General features: G+C 41.4%; 1 protein-coding gene across 9 annotated transcripts in view; it reads right to left on the bottom strand.

Annotated features, from left to right (window-relative positions):
• PLCH1 (phospholipase C eta 1) overlaps positions 1 to 26778 on the bottom strand; it is a 243397-nt gene extending 216619 nt beyond the window's left edge. For 6 of the 9 annotated variants that reach the window (XM_035278548.3, XM_035278549.3, XM_008983622.5 and 3 more), the window contains exon 1: positions 26528 to 26778. The gene's annotated coding sequence lies outside the window, so the exon portion shown is untranslated. Of the gene's footprint in view, positions 1 to 11927; positions 12019 to 22292; positions 22500 to 26527 lie in introns of those variants that run through there. The other 3 variants (XM_002759468.7, XM_008983626.5, XM_054247153.2) reach the window with 2 other exon arrangements.
• Positions 26779 to 27418: the final 640 nt, after the last annotated feature.

Genomic DNA, 27418 nt, shown 5'->3' with positions numbered 1-27418 from the left:
AACCTTCCTTTTCAGTATTACTTGAAGTTGCAAGATCTAAGCCTCAATACCTAAGCTCCTGGCCACCATCTTATCAATATAAGGGAAAATTTGCTGGATATTGAATCCAACCCAGAGAAACAGAAAAAAAAAACAAGTCCTGGTAATATCATTTGCCACACCTGAAGCTAGATCTATTTTTGCACCTTTTAGTTACATAAGCCAGTACATTTCCTCTTTTTTTTTTTTTGTATTTAGTTTTGTGTAAGCCACATTGAGTGGGTTTTTCTGTCACTTGGACCTAGAGTCCTGACTGATTAATATGTCAGTATAGCAAAATGTAAAGAAGACCCATCTGGCCATCATGAACTCTCTATTCTGATTTCAGTTCTAACAACTGACTTACAGGAGACCTTGGGCAAGTTTTCAACAAGTCCTGAGTTCAAAAACATGACTCAGTATTTTCCTTCTTGGGCTTTTTCTAGGGTTATGATGCATTCAAGTCCTTTGTCCTGCCTGAAAAGGATTGCCCCATACTACTTGAAGGTGTCTTTAAGCAAACCAAAACACAAAACCTTTTCTTCAGCTTTAGAATTCCTTTAGCTATTTTCAAATGTCAGGTAAATCTATACTTTAAGCTGAGTTTTATGAAACACTACAGATTTGTTCAAGCCACTTGATGGGCTTAAAAGAAAAATTATCCCAGTTCATATATGGAAATCAGAATTCTAATACTGTGCTAAAAAAAGAAAATTTTTAAAAGATAACTTTAATTAGCCAGGCGAAGTGACGGGCACCTGCTTCGCCTGGCTAATTAATCCAAGTTACTTGGGAGGCTGAGGCAGGAAAATTGCTTGAACCCAGGAGACGGAGGCTGCAGTAAGCCGAGGTCACACAATTGCACACCAGCCTGGGCCCTGACTGCTGTCTCTACCTCTCTCTACTATGACTATCACCACCAGAGCTCAATCTCCTCCAGTATGTTTATCCATAAAAACCAATACACCCTTCTTTACATTCCTTATTAATAATACATTATTTGTAAATCACATCATGACTTCCACAATTTTCCATTTACATCTTGTCTTAAAAAAAGAAAAAGACTCTTACAATAGCCCTATGAGTTCCACATTATTAATAAAAGACTAACTGGAAACAGCAGGTTGCAAACCCACATCTCCTGACTCCAAATCCATTGTCCCCAGTCCAGAGCTACACTCCATATCCACCACCATTTCCTCCCTGACATTCTGCTTCCCTATAAAAAAACCTAGAGTTGTATTACTCATGACAGACAAGACTCTAATTCTTTGCACGTCCACCATTCAACCCAACTCTACCATGAACCAAGAAGAGACAGGAGGAGACAACTAAATGAAACATTACTTATTCAAAAAATGCATACCTTGTCCCTCCATCAGGAGCCTCTGGAGTGCATAGAATAGAGATGAGCAAAGTGTCAATCCTTTGGGTATAAGACGGTACTTTGAAATGAAATTTGAGTGAGCTACTTGGACCAAGTTCAGAAACACCAAGTTTACTTGCCACATATCATGGTAAGAAACTGTCTGAGAGATGTGTGTGTTCTCCAATTTGCTAGCAGCATTTGGAGAATCTTGAAATGGGAATAAGGATATGGCCAGAAATTAAAACGTAATGCACACACCTGCCTCCTTGTTACAAAAGGAATGACTAGTTCATGGGATGTAGTAAGCTACCAAGGGACAATGGACAAACACCTGACTGGAAGTCAAAAATCCAGAGCTGTTAGCACTGAAATCTCCTTTGACATGATTTTAAAAAAAAAAATCCAGAGCTTCGCCCAATGCTGCCTCTAACACTGTTTCAGGGTCAATCTCTTCACAACCCTGTGCTTCATCTGCTTCATCTAAGGAACAAAAAAAAGGGCTGGGCACAGTGGCTCACACCTGTAATCCCAGCACTTTGGGCCATCAGCTGAGGCGGGCAGATCATCTCAGGTCAGTGTTCAAGACCAGCTTGATCAATATGGTGAAAACCTGTCTCTACTAAAAATACAAAATTAGCCAGGTGTGATGGCGCATGCTTGTAATCCCAGCTACTTAAGAGGCTGAAGCAGGAGAATCCCTGGAACCTGGGAGGTGGAGGTTGCAGTGGGCTGAGATTGCACCATTGCCCTCCAGCCTGGGCAACAAGAGTGAAACTCCATCTCAAAAAATAAAAAAAAGGAGTGGCAGTGAATGAGATGCTCTTCAAAGCATTTCCAATTTTAATACTCAATATTCCATTATTAAGGATGATGGAAAACTCCTTCCTAATATCCCAATCCATTTATCTGTGATTATAAATTAAAATAACCCTGAGAAGCCACAAAATGAACTCTCATGTATCAGTTGTATAGCATTTTACTTATATGGAGAAGTGCTCATTTCCTTCTCCTTAAGCCTTGCTGAGAGGTAAAGGCAAAGTTAACAAGCTCTGACGGTAATATTCATAAAACAGCAAGCACTTAGAAACAGGAAGGCATAGCAAAACAGGTCTCAAAACTATATCCTGTACTTTGGCCCCTGACACAACATGTTTGGGAATTTTGCACCCAGGTATCCCTAAAAGTTGGAAATTCAAACTAAATCCAGTTAAAAGCTAAGATTTCAAGCAAAGTTGCTCCTTTCTCATTTCTCCATTAATTTTAAGACAAAGTAAGAGAATTACACAGGGAAAGGATGGGGTGGGAGGGGCCAGGGCTCTTCTCTGGCCCAACCCCAGACTGACAGCTTCTAAAGCAGTTCAGAAGCCTGCCTCAGGCCCAGAGGGCTCCCATGTCAACCGCCACCCGACAGATGGCCTCCCCCACCATAGGCCCCTCCCCCACTTCCCACAGGTTTCTAAGCATCACCAAACTGGTTGTTAAAGGCCTCTGCAAACAGCCTAATTCCACAGCCTAGCCCCCTCCCAGCTATGTACACAAAGAGAACGAAATAAAAGGGTACTTTGTTCATTTTTTAAGGCTCACAGGAGACACCACTAAATCCCAAGTTCCTGGTGTGTTTTCTTTTCTCTAATGCAATCAGGAGCTGAAACTGCTCTGAGCTAGTTAAGCAATGAGGTGCAATCGACCCTCCAAAGACACCGTGATGCTGCATTTGAAAGGGCTGGTTTAGAGTATGTAATATGTATCCAGAGCTTGAAGGAGTCCTTTTCCCTTTTTTATACATTACTGGTCTTGAATTGCTCATGTTTTATGATTTTTACATGTATATTCCCAAGTAAGTCTGGCCTATAATTTCCATTTCTCATATTGCTCTCAAAAGGTTTTTGCATTGACGTTACCATAGCTTTACAAAATGAGTTTCTATTTCCTGGAATAATTAGGTGGAACTTGCTAGTAAAACCAGTTGAGCCTGAACTTTCCTTTAAGAAGAAATATTTGACTACTGATTTATAAATTATAGCATTATTCAGGTTTTCTATTTTTTCTAAGTCAATTTTGGTAAGTTACATTTGTCTAGATATTTATTCATTTTCTCTAAGTTTTCAAATGTTTTAGCATGAAGTTGTACATTTTAATATCTATAATATCTGTTTTCTGATTCCTAATATTGCTTATTTGTGCCTCTCTTATTTTTAAATCAATCTCACCTGGTATTTGCCAACATTACTAGTTTTTACAGTAATCTCCATTGAATAACATGGAATTATTACTATAATTTCCTTCCATCTGCTTTTTTTTTTTGAGACAGAGTCTCACTCTGTCACCCAAGGTGGAGTGCAATGGCACAATCACAGCTCCACCTTCCCGGCTCAAGTAATTGAGCCACCTTAGCCTTCCGAGTAGCTGGGACCACAGGCATGCACCACCACACCCACCTAATTTTTCTATTTTTTGTAGAGACAGGATTTCATCAGGTTGCCCAGGCTGGTCTGGAACTCCTGAGCTCAAACAGTTTGTCCACGTCAGCCTCCCAAAGTGCTGTGATTACAGCAATGAGCCACCACACCCGGCCTTTTTTTTTTTTTTTTTAAAGAGACAAGAGTAGGACTGTGTTTTCCAGGCTGGAGTGCAGTGGCATTATCATGGCTCACTGCAGCCTCGACCTCCTAGGATTAAGGGATCCTTGTGCTTCAGCCTTCCAAGTAGCTAGAACTACAGACGTACACCACCATGCCCAGCTTATTTTTTGTGGAAACGGGGTCTCACTGTGTTGCCCAGGCTAGTCTAGAATGCCTGGCCAAAGCGATCCTCCCATCTCAGCTTCCCAAACTGCTAGGATTACAGGCATGAGCCACTGCATTCAGCCTTCCATTTGTTTTCTTTCGGTCTAAACTGCATCTTTTTCTAACCTTGTAATTTCAACATTTGACTGTTTTCAGGTTTTTGTCTTTTCTAATATAAGTATTTAAGGTTAAGCATGTGTTAGCTACTTCCCCAATCCCCAAGTTTTGAATCATAGTATTTTTGTTATTCAGTTAAAAATATTTTCTGAATTCTATTACAGCTTCTTTTTAACTCAAAGTTTATTTTGAAACCCATGTCTACAATTATTCATAGTAATCTTTTGGTTATAGTTTCTAGTTTAATTCCACCATGGTCAGAGATTTAGATTGAGGTCACTTTTCATAAATGTTCTATGTGTGTTGGAAATGAATGTGTGTTCTAAAGTTAGGAGGTGTGATCTTCATGTCTATCAGCTCAAACTTATTAGTTACTTTGTTCAAATCTTGTGCATTAGGCCATTCTTGCACTGGCATAAATACTGAGACTGGGTAATTTATAAGAAAAGAGGTTTGATTAGCTCATGGTTCTGCAGGCTGTACAGGAAGTATGGCACCAGCATCTGCTTCTGGGGAGGTCCCAGGAAGCTTTTACTAATGGTGGATGATAAAGTGGGAGCAGGCATCTCACATGGCAGGAGCAAGAGTAAGTATGGTGGGGTGGGGGGTGCCACACTTTCAAACAACCAGATCTCACAAGAACTCGCTATCGTGAGGACAGCACAAAGCATGACAGCACCATGTCATCCTTCCCCATGACCCAAACACCCCCCAACCAGGTCCCACCTCCAACACTTCAAATTACAATTGAACATAAGATTTGGCTGGGACATGTATTCAAACTATATCATTCTGCCCTTAGCCCCCCAAATATCATGTCCTCCTTATATTGCAAAATATAATCACGTCTTCCCAACAGTCTTCCAAAGTCTTAACTCATTCCAGCATCAACTCAGTCAAAAGTCCCAAGTCCAAAGTCTCATCAGAAAATGAGCTTCCACCTGTAAGCCTATAAAATTGAAACAAGTTATTTACTTCCAAGATACAGGAGCAGTCCAGCATTAAGAAAACATTCTTGGCTGGGCACAATGGCTCACACCTGTAATTCCAGCACTTGGTGAGGCCGAGGCAGGTAGACCACGAGGTCAGCAGTTTGAGACCAGCCTGGCCCGCATAGTGAAATCCCGTCTCTACTAAAAATACAAAAAATTAGCCAGGCGTGGTGGCAGACACCTGTAATCCTAGCTATTCAGGAGGCTGAGGCAGGAGAATTGCTTGAACCCAGGGGGAAAAGGTTGCAGTGAGCTGAGATTGCACCATTGCACTCCAGCCCAGGAGACGGTGCGAGACTCTTGTCTCAAAAAAAAAAAAAAAGAAAGAAAGAAAACATTCTGTTCCAAAAGGGCAGAAATTGGCCAAAAGAAAGGGGCTACTACAGGCCCCATGCAAGCTCGAAACCCACCAGGACAGTCATCGAATCTTAAAGCTCCAAAGTAATCTCCTTTGGCTCCATGACCCACATTCAGGGAACACTGGTGCAACAGGTGGGCTCCCAAGAGCTTGGGCTTTGCAGTGTTCAGCCTCCACAGATGCTGTTACAGGTTGCTGGAAGCCTGTGGCTTTTTCTAGAACAGTGTATAAGCCTCCTGTGGCTCTACCATTCTGAGGTCTGGAAGACAGTTGGCCCCCTTCCTACAGTACCACTATGCAGTGCCCTGGTGGGGACACTGTGGGGACTCCATCCCCACATTTTCCTTCCATATTGCCCTAGTAGAGGTTCTCCGTGCAGCAGGCTTCTGCCTGGGCATCCAGACTTTCTTGTAAATCCTCTGATATCTAGGTGGAGGCTACTAAGCCTCATTCACTCCTGCACTCTGCACACCTGCAGGCTTAATGCCACATGGAAGCCACCAAAGCTTATGGCCATTCTTGCAGGAGTAAGATGGTGTTGCATTGTGGTTTTTGATTTGCATTTCCCTGATCATTAGTGACACTGAGCCTTTTTTCATATGTTTGTTGGCCATATGTATATCTTATTTTGAGAACTGTCTATTCATGTCCTTAGCCCACTTTTTGAAGGGATTTTTTTCTTGATAATTTGAGTTCCTTGTAGATTCTGGATATTAGTCCTTCATCAGAGATACAGATTGTGAAGATTTTCTCCCACTCTGTCAGTTGTCTGTTTACTCTGATTATTTCTTTTGCTGTGCAGAAGCTCTTTAGTTTAAGTCTCATCTATTTATATCTCTTTTTGTTGTGTTTGCTTTTGGGTTTTTGGTCATGAAGTCTTAGCCTAAGCCAATGTCTAGAAGGGTTTTTCCAATGTGATCTTCTAACATTTGTATGGTTTCAGGACTTAGATGTAAGTATTGGATCCATCTTCAGTTGATTTTTTTATGTAAGGTGAGAAAGGAGCATCCAGTTTCATTCTTCTACATGTGGTTTGCCAGTTATCCCAGCACCATTTGTTGAATAGGGTGTCCTTTCCCCACTTTGTTTTTGTTTGTTTTGTTGAAGATCAGTTGGCTGTAAGTATTTGGCTTTCTTTTCAGATTTGCTATTCTGTTCTGTTGGTCTATGTGCCTGTTTTTATGGCACATGCTGCTTTGGTGACCATGGCCTTATAGTATAGTTTGAAGTCAGGTAATGGGATGCCTCCAGATTTGTTCTTTTTCCTAAGTCTTTATTTGGATCTGTGGGGTCTTTTATGGCTTCATGTAAGTTTTAGTATTGTTTTTTCTAGTTCTCAGAATGATGGTGGTATGTTGACGGGAATTGCATTGAATCAGTAGATTGGTTTTGGCTGTACGGTCATTTTCACAATATTGATTCTACTCATCCATGAGCATGGGATGTGTTTCCATTTGTTTGTATCTTCTATAATTTCTTTCAGCAGTGTTTTGTCATTTTCCTTGTATAGGTCCTTCACTTCCTTAGTTAGGTATATTCCTAAGTTTGTTTATTTTCTTCAGCTATGGTAAAAGGGGTTGAGTTCTTGATTTGATTCTCAGCTTGGTTGCTGTTCATCTATAGCAGAGCTACTGATTTGTGTACATTAATTTTGTATCCTGAAACTTTGCTGAATTTATCAGTTATAGGAGCTTTTCAGATGTGTATTTAGGATCTTCCAGGTATACAATCATATCATCGGCAAACCACACTTAAACTTCCTCTTTACCAACATGGATACCCTTTATTTCTTTCTCTTGTCTAATTGCTCTGGCTAGGATTTCTAGTACTATGGTGAATAGAAGTAGTAAAAGTGGGCCAGGTGCAGCTGCTCACACCTCTAACCCCAGCACTTTGGGAGGCCAAGGCGGGTGGATCACCTGAGGTCAGGAGTTCCAAAACAGCCTGGTCAACAGGATGAAACTCTCTAAAAATACAAATTATTTTTACCAAAAATACAAAACTTAGCTGGGCATACTGACATGACCCTGTAATCCCAGCTACTTGGGAGGCTGAGGCAGGAGAATCGCTTGAACCTGGGAGACAGAGGTGCATTGAGCCAAGATCGCAGCACTGCACTCCAGCCTGGGCAAAAGAGTGAGTCTCCATCTCAAAAAAAAAGTAAGTAGTCGTGAAAGTGGGCATCTTTGGCTTGTTCCAGTTCTCCGGAGGAAGGTTTTTGACTTTTCTCCATTCAGGATAATGTTGGCTGTGGATTTGTCATAGAGGTATTTTATTACCTTAATGTATGTCCCTTCTATGGCAACTTTGCTGAGGGTTTTAATCATAAAAGAATGCTGGATTTTGTCAAATGCTTTTTCTGAGTCTATTGAGATAATCATATGATTTTTGTTTTTAATTCTGTTTATGTGGTGTATCACCTTTGTTGATTTGCACATGTAAAACCATCCCTGCATCCCTGGTATGAAACCCACTTGATCATGGTGAATTATTTTTTTGATATGTTGTTGGATTTTGTTAGCTAGTATTTTGTTGAGGATTTTTGCATCTATGTTCATCAAAGATATTGGTTTGTAGTTTTCTTCTTTTGGTATGTCTTTTCCTGGTTTGTGCATTAGGTTGATACTGGCTTCACAGAATTATTTAGGAAGGATTCCCTTTATCTTTTGGAATAGTGTCAATAGCATTGGTGCCATTCTTCTTTGAATGTCTGGCAGAATGCAGCCATGAATCCATCTGGTCCTGGACTTTTTTTATTGTTTGGTTTTGGTTTGGTTTTTTTTGAAACATAGTTTTGCTCTATTGTCCAGGCTGGAGTGCAACGGCACGATCTTGGCTCACTGCAACCTCCACCTCCCAGATTCAAGCGACTCTCCTGCCTCAGCCTCCTGAGTAGCTGGGTTTACAGGTGTGTGCCACCATGCCCAGCTAATTTTTGTATTTTTAGTAGAAACAGGATTTCACCATGTTGGTCAGGCTGGTCTTCAACTCCTGACCTAGTGATCTGCCTGCCTCCACCTTCCAAAGTGCTGGGATTACAGGCATGAGCCACTGGGCCCAACCTTGTTTGTAATTTTTTTTTTTTTTTTTTTTGAGATGGAGTTTTGCTCTTGTTACCCAGGCTGGAGGGCAATGGCGCCATCTCAGCTCACCACAACCTCCGCCTCCTGGGTTCAGGCAATTCTCCTGCCTCAGCCTCCTGAGTAGCTGGGATTACAGGCACACGCCACCGTGACCAGCTAATTTTTTGTATTTTTAGTAGAGACGGGGTTTCACCATGTTGACCAGTATGGTCTCGATCTGTTGACCTCGTGATCTGCCCACCTTGGCCTCCCAAAGTGCTAGGATTACAGGCGTGAGCCACTGCGCCCGGTCTTGTTTGTAATTTTTTTTACTACCATTTCAATCTTGCTGTTTTTTATTAGTCTATTCAGAGTCTGTACTTCTTCCTGACTTAATCTAGGAGGATTGTATATTTCCAGAAATTTATCCATCACCTCTAGGCTTTTGTTTTTTTTTTTTTGAGACGGAGTTTCACTCTTGTTACCCAGGCTGGAGTGCAATGATGCAATCTCACTGCAACCTCCGCCTCACAGGTTCAAGCAATTCTCCTGCCTCAGCCTCCCTAGTAGCTGGGATTAAAGGCACCGCCACCACGCCCAGCTAATTTTTTGTATTTTTAGTAGAGATGGGATTTCGCTATGTTGGCCAGGCTGGTCTTGAACTCCTAACCTCAGGCAATCCACCCACCTCAGCCTCCCAAAGTGCTGAGACTACAGGCATGAGGCATGAGCCACCACTCATCTGGCCCATTACTTCTTGTTTTGTTTTGTTTTTTTTTGTTTGTTTTTTTCTTTTTTTTTTTTTTTTAGACAGTCTTGCTCTATCGCCAGGCATCAGGCTGGAGTGCAATCGCACCATCTTGACTCACTGCAACCTCTGCCTCCCAGGTGCAAGCAATTCTCTTGCCTCAGCCTCCCAAGTAGCTGGGACTACAGGCGCACACCACCATGCCCAGCTAATTTTTGTATTTTTTAGTAGAGACGGGGTTTCACTATGTTGGCCAGGACAGTCTCGATCTCTTGACCTCGTGATCCACCCACCTCAGCCTCTCAAAGTGCTGGGATTACAGGCGTGAGCCACCACGCTTGGCCTATCTCTTGTTTTTAAGATCCCTTATCTGGGAATTATTTTCTTCTACCTGAAGTGTACTCATTTAGTGAGGATCTACTGGAACAAGTTCCCTAGGTTTTTGTAAATCTGAAAGGTCTTTATTGTGTCCTGGTTTTTTAAAGATTTTTTTTTAATGAAAATAGAATCTTAGGCTGACAGTTAATTTCCCATAGTACATGAAAGATAATATTCTACTGTCTTCTAGCTTCTGTTGTTACATTGTCAAGATAATTTGTCATGTCTTTGAAGATAAGCTTAAGATCCTCTCTTTATCTTTTGTGTTCTACAGTTTAATTATATTTTGTCTGTGTGTAGATTTCTTTTTCCTTATTCTGACTGGAATTCGTATGACTTCACCAATATGTCAAGTGATGCTTTTTATTGATCCTTGAAAATTCTCAGCCATTATCTCTTTAAATGTTGCTTTTTCCAATTTTCTTTCTACTTGTTCTGTAACTATAATTATTTTTTTCTTTCAGATTCTTTTGACTAATTTTCTGTGCAGCTTGGATTTACCTATTCGTAAATTCATTCACTGACTTATTTTTAATTATTACCTTTTTGAGACAGAGTCTCACTCTGTCACCCAGGCTGGAGTGCAGTGGCGCAATCTTGGCTCACTGCAACCTCTGCCACCAGATTCAAGGGATTCTCCTGCCTCAGCCTTCTGAGTAGCTGGGATTACAGGTGCGCATCACCACACCCAGCTAATTTTTGTAATTTTAGTAGAGACGGGGTTTCACCATGTTGGTCAGTGTAAGGAACCAGCCCTACATCACCAGTAGGTACCCCACGTTTGATGGCAACAAAGGAATGAGAAAAAGACAGATTAAGAGAGATAATGGGACCAGGGGCCATCACTCATTACTTTGGAGGAGACAATGAAGGTCCGGAGCGCTGATCATCCACACTATTTATTGGTTACAATCACTTTGATCTACAGGGTAGGGGTGGAGTGATGCCACCATCGTGGAGTGAATCAGTGAGCCAGAAGTGAATCAGTGAGCTGGAACTGATGTGTCATCCTAAGGATTGATAACAGTGGCAGTTTGGGAGTTTCACAAAACAAGAACATGTGGTTATCTTTAGCTTATTATCTATGTACAGCTGATGGAACCTGGGCCTTACAAGAAGCCTACAAGTCTGACTATGTCACAGTGCTACGAAGGAGTTTTATGTCCTTGAGCACAAGGTTTAAAGTAACAGAGCCTAGGTCACCCTGCACCGGAACATGAGGCATGAAGAGGCCTTCCTCCTCAGAGGCCTCCTGTGGCCTTCTGCAGTTTGTTGTTCCTTGTCTATGTATTACTCATAACCAATTTAGGTAGGCACTCTGTAAGTCCTTTCTCCTTTGCCACTTTTCCCAACAGGTCAGGCTGGTCTCAAACTCCTGATCTTGTGATCCACCTGCTTCAGCCTCCCAAAGTGATGGGATTACAGGCGTGAGCCACCACACCTGGCAACATTTTTATTTTTTCAAGTTGTATTTGGTTCTTTTTAAAATGAGGTTGGAAAAATGAAAATTAAATGAGCTTGGTTAGTCGGTATAGTTTCTTATCTTCAGCTCATATCTTGTGTTTAGGGAGGTTTTTTGTTCTGTTTTTGGTTTTACAGAGATGCTCATTTGCCTTTTAATTTCATTGGCAGAAATTCTCTGTAGTCTGAGATAAAAAAATAAATTTCACCAAAAAGGAAAACAACTGTGTTCTGCTCAGTACCAGCAACACTTCCAATGTATGAAATCCATTTTTTTTTTTTGAGACGGAGTCTCACTCTGTTGTCCAGGCTGTAGTGTAGTGATGCAATTTCGGCTCACTGCAACCTCCACCTCCCAGGCTCAAGTGATTCTCCTGCCTCAGCCTCTCATATAGCTGAAATTACAGGCATGTACCACCACGCCCAGCTAATTTTTGTATTTTTAGTAGAGACAGAGTTTCACCACGTAGGCCAGGCTGGTTTCAAACTCCTGACCTCAGGTGATGTATCCGCCTTGGCCAAAGTGTTGGGATCACAGACATGAGCCACTGTGCCTGGCAATGTATGAAATCTTTAAACCAAGTCTTCATCTTGAGGTTTTCCTGACTGCATAGGTATTGTGAATTCCAGATGCATACCTGTATTAGAGCTGGTTTGGAATCACATATTCTCAAGACCAAGTAATCAGGCATCTGCTCAGCACCAGTAATAGGTGATCTTCCTTACAGTCTGCTTAGATTGGAAAGAAAATAAGTTGATTTTGTTTTTGTTTTTTCTTATTTACACTTACATTGAAGGAGAAGCCTTTTGAAATCCCAACTTTATAACCAAAGGGCACCTTCTCAGATGTCTCGCCCTGTCTCAAGTCCCTTATGCCTTCTGGCAATGAAAATTGAAATTCAAGTTAACCCAGTTTGGCAAAAAAGTCCTTAAGGCAAACCCAGCTTCCGTGCTCAACTGACCCTCTTCACTGAGCTTTGGCCATGAGTATTCATTACTTTCTTACTGGTTTGTTGCATTTAAGAAAATGATTTTTCTATTTTGTCCAGAATTTTTAAATGATTTCAGTGGGGGAGGGTGTTGCTAGAAAGAGAGCTGAATCCTGATAATTCACATTGAAAGCCACAGGTCCATGCAGTTTGACAGCCAAATCAGGACCTGATCTAGCCCAAAAATATATTAACTCAGGGCCTGCCACCTTGTAATAACTGCTGATATTTTTTCACACTTCCTATGTCCAAGTATCATGGTAAGCATTTTGTGAGTATTATTTTATTTAATCCTTTCAACTATCCAAAGGGCTAGGTTATTATCCCTAGTTTACTGATAAAGAAACTGAAGCACAGAAAGGTTAAGTAATTACCTAAGGTCCCACAGCTATCAAGCGACAGCACTAGGATTTGAACTCAAAAAATCTAACTCTAAAGATTTCCTTCTTGGCCAGGCACGGTGGCAAATGCCTATAATCCCAACCACTCAGGAGGCTGAGGCAGAAGAATCACTTGCATCTCAGAGGCAGAGGCTGTGGTGAGCACCATTGCACTGCAGCCTGGGCAACAAGAGCAAGACTGTGTCTCAAAGAAAAAAAAAATTCCTTCTTAAGATCTGTGCAATTTTGCTTCCTAACAAATAATGAATAAAACAGAGGGGGAGAGAGAAAGATGAAACAGAGCCTTGTTCAGTTTGACAGAGCCAGTAGATTTTCCAACCTTCAGTCCTTTCTACCTCACTATACTCATATCAGCATGGGCATATGTCCATTTATATATATATATCCCTTCATTTTAGAAGTGGGCACACTGTACTGATTGGAAATTAAGACCATATTAAAAAAACGTCTAAAGGGATGAATGTTTGATTGGTAATTCAACTCTCAGTGGCCATCAGTCTGGAACTCTAGCCCACTATTAACATATTTGATTGCATCTGAAGATGTTTCTTGACATGCAAACAGCACATTTATTTTACGATTCTTATTTAATCAACTTATATGTAGGTCTAACATCAAAAAGTCCTTGACTTATGCTAATTGTCTCTAAACCAGTGATTTCCACACTTTTTAAATAGTAGAAATGGATTTCAGAACACGTCTGCTCACAATTCCTTCACACATAAGGATGTTCAAAATTCAGTCAAGAAAGGGCATCATCCCCCAAAGGGTAGATCTCCCAGTCTCCCCCATTCATCTTATTCTCTCTTCTGACTTCTTCCCCACCCACCAGTGAGTGAAGGGAGCTTATAGCATAGAATGTGTCCAATTCTCATCTTTACCTGCCCTCCCTACCCCTTCTACCCAGCAATAAGGAATGTAGCTCCAAGAGATCTGCCTTGTGCTGCCAATTCAAACTCCAAACATTGTCTCTCCTCCTTTCAACCACACAGCAGGGAAAGTGGGGAATCTGTGCCTAAAAATGCAGAAAAGAGTTCCTGGAGAGTGGGATGTTATACCCAGATGTCAAAGTATCAGTAGCTTTAAAAGAGGGAGCAGAGTATGGGAGGGTTGCATGGGAAGGACATTTTAGTAGGGAGAAACAGTAGATGCTTAAATCTCTGTTCCTGGTTCTAAAAGGAAATTACCAAAGAATATTATTAATATGCTATCTAAATATAATGTGATATAATAAGGAAATTGGGCCAGGCATGGTGACTCGTGCCTGTAATTCCAACTCTTCAGGAGGTTAAGGTGGGTGATGGCTTGAGCCCAAGAGTTCAAGACCAACCTAAGCAACATGATGAAACCGTCTCCTCTACTAAAAATTCAAATATTATCCAGGCAAGGTGGTACACACTTGTAATCCCAGCTACTTAGGAGGCTGGAGTGGGAGGATCACTTGAGCCCGAGAGGCAGAGGTTGCAGGGAGCAAGAGATCATGCCACTGCACTCCATCCAGCCTGGGTGACACAGCAAGACTCCATCTCAGAAAAAAAAAAGAGACTGCTTAAACATAAATTATTCAGAATATAAGTCCTGAGAATGGCCTCTCTTTAGAAGAAGAATAGTGATAATAAAAATTGTAGTTTTATAAAGATTTTAACCTAATGGTGGTAAATTTAAGAATTAAAGTTTTATTTCTCTAAAGGGAGCAGAGGTAGGTTCTCAATCCTCTAACAGGTCAATACAGAGCCTCTATTATATGAAGATATAAGAATATCAGAAATCATAAGACAGGAATTCAAAGGGTCCTCAAAAAATAGAGAAGGAGATAAGCTATTAAAACTGATTTGTTCACAAGAATTCTCATGCTCAAAAGAGCATCAAAATAATTAGGTTTTTTTTTTTTCTTTTTTGAGACAGAGTCTCACTCTGTAACCCAGGCTGTAGTACAGTGGGGCAATCTTGGCTCACTACAACTTGCATCTCCTGGGTTCAAGTGATTCTCGTGCCTCAGCCTCCCGAGTAGCTAGGATTACAGGGCCTGCCACCATGCTTGACTGTTTTTGTATTTTTAGTAGAGACAGGGTTTCACCATGTTGGCCAGGCTGGTCTCGAACTCCTGACCTCAAGTGATCCACTCACCTCAGCCTCCTAAAGTGCTGGGATTACAGGCATGTGCCACCATGCCCAGCTGCAACCTGTTAATTAATCTGATTAATTTATAGTATATCCATACAGTAGGAAATATGCAGCCATTAAATAAACAAAGAAAAGCAAGATGGCAAAATACATAACTTCACAATAGCTAAGGAAACCAGGTAAGAGATCATGAGATCATAGCACCTAAGTGTAGCACAGAAATAAGAAACCACATTGAAAAGGGTAGGAAGGACAGTTTTACATTACCAAGGTCATGCATGCTTTAACCACAGGCAGCATAGTGTGAAGAGATACCCACTGCTTGGGGGAAGAAGACGGAAGTGAATACTGGACATTGCCTCAGACCCTAATGCCAGGCCCAGCCCAGTAAAATCCAGAACCAAGAAGGCCTGCACGGTTCCAGACTCCAGACTGGTAACCACTGACTGAGCCGCCAGGCCTATCCTGGTACCATGCCAGATCCCACAGCCCTAGGCTCCAGACCTGCCTGGTGGACTTTTTCTCCAGGACAGACCTGCCCGGTGGACTTTTTCTCCAGGTTTGCTCCATTGCCAGATTTACCTCAATGGTCACAGATTCCAGACTAGCCCAGTGGCACCAGGATATGGATATGCTTCAGTCCCAGGCCAGCCTCTGCAGACTTAGGCTCTAGGCCAACCCTAAGCCATGCCAGTCCCCATGGACTTAGGCTCCAGGCCCATCCCAGTGGATCTAGGTACCAGACTCATCACAGTAGCTGGCTAGCACCTGCAGACTCAGGCTCAAGGCCAACCCCAGTACCAGGTCTGCCTCTGTGGACCCAAGCTCAAGTCCAGTTCCCATCCACAGCAAACTCCAAGCCCACCTTTATGTACCTAGGCAGCAGGCTCACCCTCATGGACCCAATTAACAAGTCCACCCCAGTGGATCCAAGCTCTGGCTCAACCCTGAAGATTCAGATGCAAGGTCTGCCCACCTACTGACCCAGGCATCAAGCAAGCCTGCCCACGAACCCCAACAACAAGCCCACCCACACAGCACACCAGATGACCTGCTCAAAATCCCTGTAAGGGCTGACTGATAAAAGGCTCTCCCACTCAAAGTCAGTCTGCAAAGACTGGAATAAATCTCTGCTTCTTCACAAGCACAGGCACCAACCCACAGCCACAGCATCAAGAATAGTCAGGGTAGCCAGGCACTATGGCTCATCTCTGTAATCCTAGCACTTTAGAAAGCCAAGGCAGGCATGAAACAGGTGTTTGAGACCAGCCTGGGCAACATGACAAAACCCCAACTCTACATAAAATACAAAATTACCAAAGCGTGGCAGCACATGCTTAATATTCCCAGCAATGTGGAGGGCTGGAGTAGGAGGATCACTTGATTACTTGAGGTTAAGGCTACAGTGAGCCAAGATCGTGCCACTGCACGCTATCTAGCCTGGATGACAAAGAGAGACCCTGTCTCAAAAAAAAAAATCAGGGAAACATGACACCTCCAATTGAACAAAATAAAACACGAGTAAGAAACTCTAAAAAAAAAAAAAAGATGTATGAACTGCCTGACAAAGAATACATTATAATTGTTTATAGGAACCTCAACAAACTTCAAAAAAATACAGAGAGATAATTCAAAAAAATCAGGAAAACAATAAATGACCAAAATAAAGAAATTAATAAAAATATTAAAATTATTTTAAAAGTCAAATTCTACAGCTGAATAATACAGTGAGCCAAATTAAAAAATGTTAAGTGTTAACTGCAGAACTGATCAAGAAGAAGAAAGTATCTGTGAATTTGAAGACAGGTTATTTGAAAATATACAGATCCACAGCTAATATTATACACAATGATAAAAATTTAAACACTTTTTCTTTAAGGTTAGAAACAAGACAAGGAAGCCTACGCTCATCACTTCTATTCAACATAGTACTAGAAGTTCTAGCCAAAATAATCAGGCAAGAGACAGAAATAAAGGGTACCCAAATAGAAAGGAAGAAGTTAAATTTTCCCTGTTTGTGGATGACATATTATATATAGAAAATCCTAAACACTCTGCCAGATACTATTAGAACTAATAAATGAATTCAGTAAAGTTGCAGGATACAAAAACAACATTAAAAAAAAATCAGTTATGGCTGAGCACAGTGGCTTACGCCTATAATCCTAGCACTTTGGGAGAAGGCCAAGGCAGGCAGATCTCCTGAGGTTCAGAGTTTGAGACCAGCCTGGCCAAAGTAATAAAACCCTGTCTCCACTAAAAATACAAAAGTTAGCTGGGCATGGTAGAGTTAGCTACTCAGGAGGCTGAAGCAGGAGAATCACTTGAATTCAGGAGGCAGAGGTTGCAGTGACCCAAAACTGTGCCACTGCACTCCAGCCTAGGTAACAGAGCGAGACTCCATCTCAAAAAAAGTTATGTTTCTAAACACTATGAACAAATTATCCGGAGAAAAAAGATCAAGAAACCAATCCCATTAACAATAGCTACAAAAAAATAAAAATACTTAGGAATAAATTCAACCAAGTAGGTGAAAAACTTGCATACTGAAAACCACAAAACACTGATGAAATAAATTAAAGACAACACAAATGGAAAGATATTCTGTGTTCATAAATTGGAAGAGTTAATATTATTAAAATGTCCATCTTACCTAAAGAAATCTACATATTCAATGTAATTCCTATCAAAATTCCAATGACAGTTTTCACAGAAATAGGAAAAAAAAAACACCCTAAAATGCACATGGAACCACAAAAGATCCTGAATAGATAAAGCAATCTTGAACAAATAGAACAAAGCTAGAGGCATCATGCTACCTGATTTCAAAATATACCACACAAAGCCATAGTATTCAGAACAGCATGGTTCCAGCATAAAAACAGACACATAGATGGCCCAGAAATAGACAGCCCAGAATTAAACCTACACACTTACGGTCAATTGATCTTCAGCAAAGGTGCCATGAACAGACAATGGGAGAAAAACAGTCTCTTCAATAAATAGGTTAGGGAAAACTGGATATCCAGATGCAGAAGAATAAGATTAGACCGTTATCTTCACCACATACAAAAATCAACTCAAAATGGATTAAAGACTTAAATGTAAAACCTGAAACTGTAAAACTACTAGAAGAAAACAGGAGAAAAGCTCCATGACATTGGTCTGAGCAATAATTTTTTTGGATATGACCCCAAAAGCACAAACAATAAAAACAAAAACAAATAAGATTACGTCAAACTAAAAAAGATAATGAATAAAGAGACAACCTGCACAATGGGATAAAATATTTGCAAACCACACATCTGATAAGGGATTAATATTCAAAATGCATAAGGAACTCAAAGAACTCAACACCAAGAAAGCAAATAGCCTGATCTTAAAATGGGCAAAGGACCTAGGTAGATAATTCTTAAGAGACAACATAAAAATGGTCAATAGGTGTGTGTGTGTGTGTGTGTGTGTGTATATATATATATATATATATATATATATATATATATATATATATACCTATACACATGTTCAACATCACTAGGCATTAGGAAAGTGAAAATTAAAATCACAATGAGATATCATTTCATATCGGTTAGAATGTTTATTATCAAAAAGACAAAAAGTAAGTGCTGGCAAAAATATGGAGAAAAAGAAATCCTTAGGCACTATTGGTGAGAATGTAAATTAATACAGCCATTAGGAAAAACAGCATGGAGATTCTTCAAAAAATCAAAAATAGGCCAAGTGCAATGTTTCATGCTTGTAATCCCAACACTTTGGGAGGCTAAGGTGGGAGGATCACTTGAGCCCAGGAGTTCAAGACAAGCCCAGGCAATATAGTGAGACCTTGTCTCTATTAAAAATACAAATAAATAAACAGTCATTGTGGCGTGTGCCTATAGTGCCAGCTACTCAGGAGGCTGAGGTGGGAGGACTGATTGAGCCCCTGAGGTCAAGACTACAGTAAGCCATGATCGTGCCATTGTACTACAGAGTGGGCAACAGAGTGAAACCCTGTCTCAAGATAAAATTAAATTAAATTTTTAAAAAATTAAAACTAGAACCGGGCACAGCGGCTCACACCTGTAACCTCAGCACTTTGGGAGGCCGAAGCAGGTGAATCACAATGTCACGAGTTCAAGATCAGCCTGGCCAACATAGTGAAACGCTATTTCAACTGAAAATACAAAAAAGTAGCTGGACATAGTGGTGGCACCTGTAATTCCAGCTACTCAGGAGGCTGAGGCAGGAGAATCGCTTGAATCTGGGAGGCAGAGGTTGCCATAACCCAAGATCACCACTGCATTCCAGCCCAAGCAACAGAGTGAGACTCCATCTCAAAAAAAATAAATAAATAAAAATAGAACTACTATATGATCAAGCAATTTCACTACAGGGTATGTATTCAAAGAAAATGAAATCAGTATGTCAGTATGTCAAAGAATTATATGCACTCACATGTTCACTACAGCATTGTTCAGAATAGCTGAAGAGCCAAGTTAGGGAATCAACCTAAGTGTCCATCAGTAGATGAAGAGATAAAGAAAATGTGGTATAGGCTGAGCGCGGTGGCTCACTCTGATAATCCCAGCACTTTGGGAGGCCAAGGCAGGTGGATCACCTGAGGTCGGGAATTCGAGACCAACCTGATCAACATGGAGAAATCCCATCTCTACTAAAAAATACAAAATTAGCTGGGCATGGTGGTACATGCCTGTAATCCCAACTACTCAGAAGCTGAAGCAGGAGAATCCCTTGAACCCGGGAAATGGAGGTTTCAGTGAGCCGAGACTGTGCCATTGTACTCCAGCCTGGGCAACAAAAGTAAAACTCTGTCTCAAAAAAAAAAAAAAGAAGAAGGAAATTCTGTCATTTGTAACATGGATGAACCTGGATGACATTATGTTAAATAAAATAAATTGGACACAGAAAGACAAATACCACATGATCTCATATGTAAAATCTAAAAAAACTGAACTCATTAAAGGAAAGAGTAGAATAGTAGTTACCAGGGACTGGGATGTGACTGGGTAGCAGGGTGGGGAACATGTTGGTCAAAGGATACAAAATTTTGGTTAGATAGGGAAAACAAGTTCAATAGTCTATTGTATGAGGCGATGACTATCATTAATAACAATGTATTATATTCTTTAAAAATTGACAAGGGGCCAGGCATGGTGACTCATGCCTGTAATCCCAGCACTTTGGGAGGCTAAGGTGGGCAGATCACAAGGTCAGGAGATGGAGACCATCCTGGCCAACATGGTGAAACCCTGTCTTTACTAAAAATACAAAAATTAGCCGGGTGTGGTGGTGTGTGCCTGTAGTCCTAGCTACTTGGGAGGCTGAGGCAGAATTGCTTGAACCTGGGAGGTGGAGGTTGCAGTAAGCTGAGATCGCACCACTGCACTCCAGTCTGAGCAACAGAGTGAGACTCCATCTCAAAAAAAAAAAAAAAAATTGACAAGGGTAGATCTTCAGTGTTCTTAAAGAAAAAAAAAGTATGTGAGGTAATACATACATAAATTAGCTCAATTTAGCCATTCTGTCATGTAGACATATTTCAACATGTATGCAATTTTATTTGTCAATTAAAGGAAATAAATTGTTTAAATAAATAAAATAAGGAAGTTCTATATGCTGATACATGATACACAAAATATATTACCAAAAAATGCAAAATGATGCAGATGGTGCAGTATCATTTGATTTTTAAATGGAAGAAAAATCAAAAAAATATATATGCATATGTATATATAGACTTTTTACATCTGGAAAAATACACATGAAACTAATAACACTGTTTTCTGTGGAAGGAAGAACTGAATGGCTAAGGAACAGAGCTGTGGGGGGAATTTCTCCCTAAATGCCCTTGTAATCTTTCAAAATTTGCAATCATGAGAATATAAAATCTATTCAGTTATTCTTTCCCAAATAATGAAATTAGTATACCATGAGAAGAATTCTGTGAGAAAATGTATACCTTTCATTTACTTCACCAGATTGGAAGTGAGGCCTTTTTAACAAATATGCTGGGAACTGGTCCTGATTTGGGTTTTTGCTTTTGACTGAAACTTGGACACTAAATAACAGATTTCACATTTCTCTCTTTTGACAAAAGAAAAAGAAGTTAGTACACAGTTTATGTTCTCTCCCTTCTAAGACTGTATTTTAATGATTTACCCAGTAAATAGAAAAATTCTTTCAATTCACAATCTATTTAAAAAGAAGAAAAGTTGTGGTTTAGAGTAGAACATTTGTGTACAAGCCTTTTCTCTTTATCCATTTAAGAAGAAAAGATTCCTGTGACATTCACATTCTGACAAGTCTCAGGAAAATTCAGGAATAATCACACTACAATGATTTCTCTTTGGGGAACAAAAGCAATGGGAAAAAAAAGAAAGAGAAAGAAAGAGGGAAGGAGGGAAGGAGGGAAGGAAGGAAGGAAGGAAGGAAGGAAGGAAGGAAGGAAGGAAGGAAGGAAGGAAGGAAGGAAGGAAGGAAGGAAGGAAGGAAGGAAGGAGAAAGAAAGAAAATGAAAAAGAAAAAGAAAGTTTCCAGCCTTCACTCCATAAACACAACTGCCTGCATAAGATAGGTTCAGCTGCCCAGGAGTCAGACGAGTCTGATTCCCATTGGTCCCCTGAGCTGGGCTGCCGCCAATAGTGATGCTTTATTAGAGGGAAGAAAACTATTAAAAATTGCAAAAACCTCTCCCGCCCTCTTATCGAAATCCAGAAGGTCTTACAGAACACTAGTTTTAACAATTATAGAATGCAATGAGACTTGTGAAGAAAGACAGTTAATTGCTTTTCTTTTCTTTAAAATTGCTTCCCCGTCTCCTATGCCTACCATTTAGGAGCTAAGACAGTCATTTACTTATTCCTTTATTATTGAAACCCACATATTCTCTTTCTTTCTTTTTTTTTTTTTTTTTTGCTTTCATTTTATTGATCAAGTTGAAAGCTTCAAAATTCAAAAGGAACAAGAGTATACAGTGAGTAGTTTACCACTGACTTCTGTCCATTAGTAATCAACTTCTTAATTATTGTGTATCCTACTGGAAACTGTTTTCTTTTTTCTTTTTTGAGACAGGGTCTCAATCTATCACCCTGGCTGGAGTGCCGTGGCAGGATCACAGCTCACTGCAACATCAACCTCCTGGCCTCAAGCAATCCTCCCACCTCAGCCTCCCAAAGTGCTGGGATTACAAGCATGAGCCACCATGCCCTGCCTTCCAAGAGATATTATGTATGCATAAAAGAAAAGGTGTTTTTCCCCGCTCAAATAGAAATTTAAAAATCAAAGAATCATTACATAACTCTAATCCCTTATATTAACACATTACTGTTCTATGAAGCAATCTCTACTTTAAAAGATAAATTTTCAATACCTCCTTTATCACACAAAGTTAAAAAAGGGATATTTGGCAAAAATAAAAAAGATGTCTAGAGAACTAAATTGCGTATGATTTTACAGCAAATCAACTCACTGAATTTCTGATCCAGGATCCTGATCCCTGAAAAACCTGTATAAATCTTCTGAGTCCCCAGTAGGGATAATTTTGCAGAGGTTTTCTTAGCACTCCGTGGAGATCTAAGGTCCAGAAGCCTCTTCAACTTAATTGAAGAGGGAGAGAAGAGGGAAGTGGGAAGCTGAATTCAAATGTTTTGTTCTTGTGGACTAGCAACAAGGAAGTGAAGACAAATGAAAGAGAAACCCTTAGTGCCTTGAATCAGTTAATCAGTAACTCACTTATGCTGGCACTAAACTAGATCCCTCTGATGTCCAGTGGCAATTGACCGGGTAAGGCTAGACAAGTTTGTAAGTCTCTAATTAAATGCAAAAGAACCAGCCACAGAGAAAAGAGGCTGCTAGGAGAATAAGCTACCAAAACACATAGCTGGTAAGAACATTTTAACCTTAGCTATCCAAGTTCTCTTGGTTGTCCCTTCTGCATCCATTCATTCTACCCTCTTCCATTATGAAGCACAGAAGACAGAGACCTTGATGATAATAAAATAAAGCTGTGTAAACTTCTTCACAGGCTTCTTCAAATGCACTTCTAATTTTGCACACCCTACCACAGCAGTACTGGATTTCTCCTTAAACAAAAATGGTCACGGGTGTCAAAGAGATGTAAGTGAGTGTCCACTGAACTGTGTCTAAATGATTTTCCTTGTGACCAAAGCCAGCCTGGAATAAGCCCCTGCTAGTGAGAAGAGAGAACACACTTCCCAGGCGGAGGAGGCATTGTTCAAAGTAATGAGTTCTGCACCACTTGATCCACAATTCACAGCTGAGTCTGATTCTCCTAGACAAAGAGCAATAACCAAATGGAGGATGCTCTTCAGCAAGCTTCCCTGTGTTTATCATTGTTTTTAGACTCATGAGGTGGTAAAGGAAAGACGACAGTCTCCCTAACCATCTACGTCCTAGGAATGACAAGACAAAATGTTTGTCAACCCTGGTCAATATTATGCCACGGTTTTGTCATGGCTGTAAAGGATTTCAAGAGTCTAAATTCACTAAAAATGCCTAGAAATTATTCCATCTCAAAAGTGAAACTGTTTAAATATTGTATTCCTTTTATCTTTCTATCATAATTTTATACCCCCTCCTTTTTTTTTTTTGCTCAGGGAAAAAATAGTTATGATCCTTCAGGCATGCAGACCAACATTCTTAGAAGGGAGCTGCAGAAGGTTCATTATGTCATGAAACACAGAGCCAGAACAAAGGATTACTGAATCACTCACCTTATCTTCATCTAAGAAACCTGAGAATTACAGGGTTTCTGTTTCTTCTAAACTCAGTGCTACACTTGCCAAGACTACAAGTTTTAGGGTAGAGTTTGTAATACAAAAATGTAAGCAAATAGGTGCACATAATGCTTCCTATCCTATAAAGCCTTATCTAAATTACTCAAAGTTTCAGCATTTATTTCTGAATCTGCAAGTCTGAGTGATTAACACCAAATCAATTGATCCCCTTAAGGGTACTAAAGTATCCTCACCCTGAACATCTGAAGTGGTATTAGAATTATTTCAGGACTCACAGCTCTTAGTTCATTCAGGACAGAAATCTGGACTTATTGATCTTCCCTATTATATAATAAGTTCTCAATAAAAAATTGTTGACTAAATGAATAAATTAAGTAAAAAACATTTAAGAATTTTCACAGTATTTTACATTATGGCACTCTAACTAGAAGCACTCTTATCACATTCTGTGTTTATAATACTATTCCTATAACTGGAAGACTGATTTTTTTAAATAAATTTAATTGAAGTTGATGTGGGAAAATGCATCAAACTGAAGCAATGACTTTAAACAGATTTTATTACGAATCTGGTGCAACTATAAATCCTCATTCTGCCCACCAAACTTCCCTCCCTTTGTCTCCTTCCCGTTGCCTCTCCCCCACCTCCCCAGGTACTGCCAGTCTCATTATCCCATGATCTGTTAAAACTGCAGTTTACCTCCTGGAACCAGAAGAAACACATGTCACTGAGAATTAGAGAATTGGAGCCAGTTACAAGCCACCAATTAGGGTCACAGAGTATCTGAACCTAAAAATTAAGAGTTTTTCTGTTTTTCTAAACACGAGAAAAGGGGAAAAACTCAGTTGGACTTTTTTAAAACATTTGAGCTAGATGGAATGTCTAAGCATTTATGACAAACGAGATGGGAGAGAACTTTAACAGCACATTATTTGCTAATCATTTGAAAAGTGGTTTCATTTGCTGATTTCATTTGCTGATGGCAGGAGGATATTATCTTAAAACATCTACCACAAATAAACACTTGCTATTCTCGAAAACAAATTGCTTGAAACTGGTATGCAGCAAGCCAGTGCTCCCGTATTACTTCATCTGAGGTATTTTATGCCACACTATATCCCAAGAAGATTAACTCCATTTTAAATTTGTATTAGCAGTTACGTTAATTCTAATCAATGTTTAATAGCACTAGGTACCAATCATGCTGCCAAGTATTGATGCAGTTTAGGAAAAATAAGTAAGAAGCTACCACTCCTTCTACATACCCTTTAAGATGTGTACTTTCGCCAAACTGGCTGGGCTGTATGTAAACAAATGGAATTTAAAAGAGGGGATAGGGCTGTCAAGACTCACAATTTTATGAAAATGAAAATGACTCTCATGGCCCCGGGCGCGGTGGCTCACGCCTGTAATTCCAGCACTTTGGGAGGCTGACGTAGACCACCCAAGGTCAGGAGTTCGAAACCAACCTGGCCAACATGGCAAAACTCCATCTCTACTAAAAATACAAAAAATACCTGGGCATGGTGGTGGGAGCCTGTAATCCCAGCTACTAGGGAGGCTGAGACAGGAGAATTACTAGAACCCGGGAGGCGAAGGTTGCAGTGAGCCAAGATTGCATCCAGCTTGGCGACAGAGCCAGACTCCGTCTCAAAAAAAAAAAAAAAAAGAAAGAAAGAAAGAGAAAATGACTCCCAACAGTAAGCTTGAGAAAACTGGCTTCTGTTAAGGCTTCTTGAGGCATTCTTAGCAGATTTTAACCCCAAAGGTGACCAAAATGCACAGGCAAGTGAAAAAACCGCCGCTTCTGGGAAAGCCTTTGTTTCTTTTCAATGGCATTATACTCTGGTCCCTTTTGCAGCACATCTCCTTGTCATAAACATGCCAATAAACAGGACATGGGTGCTGCTGGGTACAAGCCCTGGTCTTCACCTGGGTTAGGAGGCACAAATTTGTCCTTGTAACGCTCAAGAACAATCACTTGACTGAATTTTTTAACTCCTTACCAGGAAGTAAATGTTTTATTCGTCTCCACTTTTGCGGAATAGAGGAGAGGGGGATTTCATTGCTGTCCCAATAAGCAATCGCTCAAGATTTTCTTCTGTCTGTGATCAAAATGGTAACAAGGGAAGGGGAAAGTTTTTTTTTTAATTTAGTTGGTTATTGCTTTAATGCTGAACTCCCAACGTCAAAATGTGATCACAAATTGATTCCCAGACGGAAACAAACAGAAAAAGCCTCAGGAAGGAGGGGAGAGGGCGCCGCTGATGCTCAGCAGGGAACTAGGCTTTGGGGCGCGCGGGGTGGCGTCTGGGACCCGCAGCTCAGTCGCCAAGGAAACGCCGCGCAGGCGCAGAGCGCACCGCCGGGAGACCAGGGGTTTGCCTCCACCACCCGGCGCCGCTCAGTTGCTCCTCGTCCATCCCAGGAAAGTGCAATGGAGTATATCCTCCTCGCGCTGAGCACACCGAGTCTTCTCTGAGAGGGTCACCGGGCTCAGGAAAAGCTGTGAGAAAAGCTGTGAGACGCCGCAGTGTAACGGACGCCGCACTCCCCTTGCTGGGAAAAGCGGACCAGCTCTGCTGGCGGCGTCTGGCGGTCGGAGGGTCCCGGGACCCCGTGTGGGGTGAGGCATCCCACAGCGATGCTTCACCCTTCCACGGGGCGAAACGCCACCCACCACCACCGCAAGGGACCCGAGAGTTACATTCTTTCGCGGACACCCCACACACACACAACCTCCTGAATTATGGGACCCCTAAGAGCAGCCGGGGCCAGTTCCGCGCACGGCACTCACACAGTCCTAAAGAGGCGTGTCGCGGCCGTGGCTGGCGAGAGAAGAACTCGGGCCACCTGCTCACTCTCTCGTGGGACTGGCGTGCCAGTCCTCTTTTTCCTGCACACCCCCTCCTCTCCCGCGCCGCCTCCTTCCCCCGAAAGCACTCACCTCCTCAGCTTTGAGTGTTCAGTAGAAGGACTCCTCGGAGTCCGTGGCACGGGGAACCACCTCCGAAGTGCTGGAGTGATGAGTTATTGGCCCCTGTGACTCCAACTCCAAACCCCCACCGAGGGCTAGAAAAGCCCCCCTAAAAGAGCACTTCTCCCCGCTACCCAGCAGAAGCCTGGAGACGAACCGGGAGGAGGAGCCGGGCGCCGCCGCCACAACCTGCTTTCTCATTCAAATCCTCACGCTCACACAGGAGCCCCTCCCTCTCGGCCCCGCAGCTTCCGAGGAAATAAGGAACTGGAGTTCCGAAGAGCGGACTGGAGCGCCCGCTGCCTCCGATGGCCAGGGCGGGATAGGTGTACGGAACCCAAGGCTGCACCTGGAACCCTTGGCTTACACCCCTCTGCGGGGTTCCCCGCTTGGCAAGGGCCAGAAGCACTGGGAATGAAGTCCTTTCCCTCCCACATGGGGGGAAGTTTCCAAAGTCTCCAAACCCAGAGTAACCCCTTGATACTCAGTTTGGGGCTGTAGCCGGAGGGCCTCGGTGGTGGGAGGGTAAAGGGGTTGGGGAAACGAAGTTGGAGGTGACGGGCGCAAGGAAAGGGAACTGCGTGCAACTTGCACCAAAGTGAAAAGTGTTCTGAAACGCCCGTCTTACCTCCTTTTTGTTTTATTTTGTTTTAACCATTCTAAGAGCATAGCATCTATCGACGCTGCAAATTAAAGAAATCTGCTTTGAGTGACGTGCAGTTAAAATTGAGGGACTGTAGATGGTAACACTTTGCTTTTATTTACCCCCAATCTCTTCATTTGGAAATGGTACTCTTTGCCATTAACAGGCCACTCAGTCGATTAGATCGGTTTAGTGGCTGGTTGGCTCCAGCGGGCAAC

The sequence above is a fragment of the Callithrix jacchus genome, chromosome 17 (genome assembly GCF_049354715.1).
Source record: "Callithrix jacchus isolate 240 chromosome 17, calJac240_pri, whole genome shotgun sequence".
In the NCBI taxonomy this organism is placed as follows: Eukaryota; Metazoa; Chordata; class Mammalia; order Primates; family Cebidae; genus Callithrix; species Callithrix jacchus.
The sequence above is the reverse complement of the archived record's forward strand: the minus strand, read 5'-3'. Positions and strand labels throughout refer to the sequence as shown.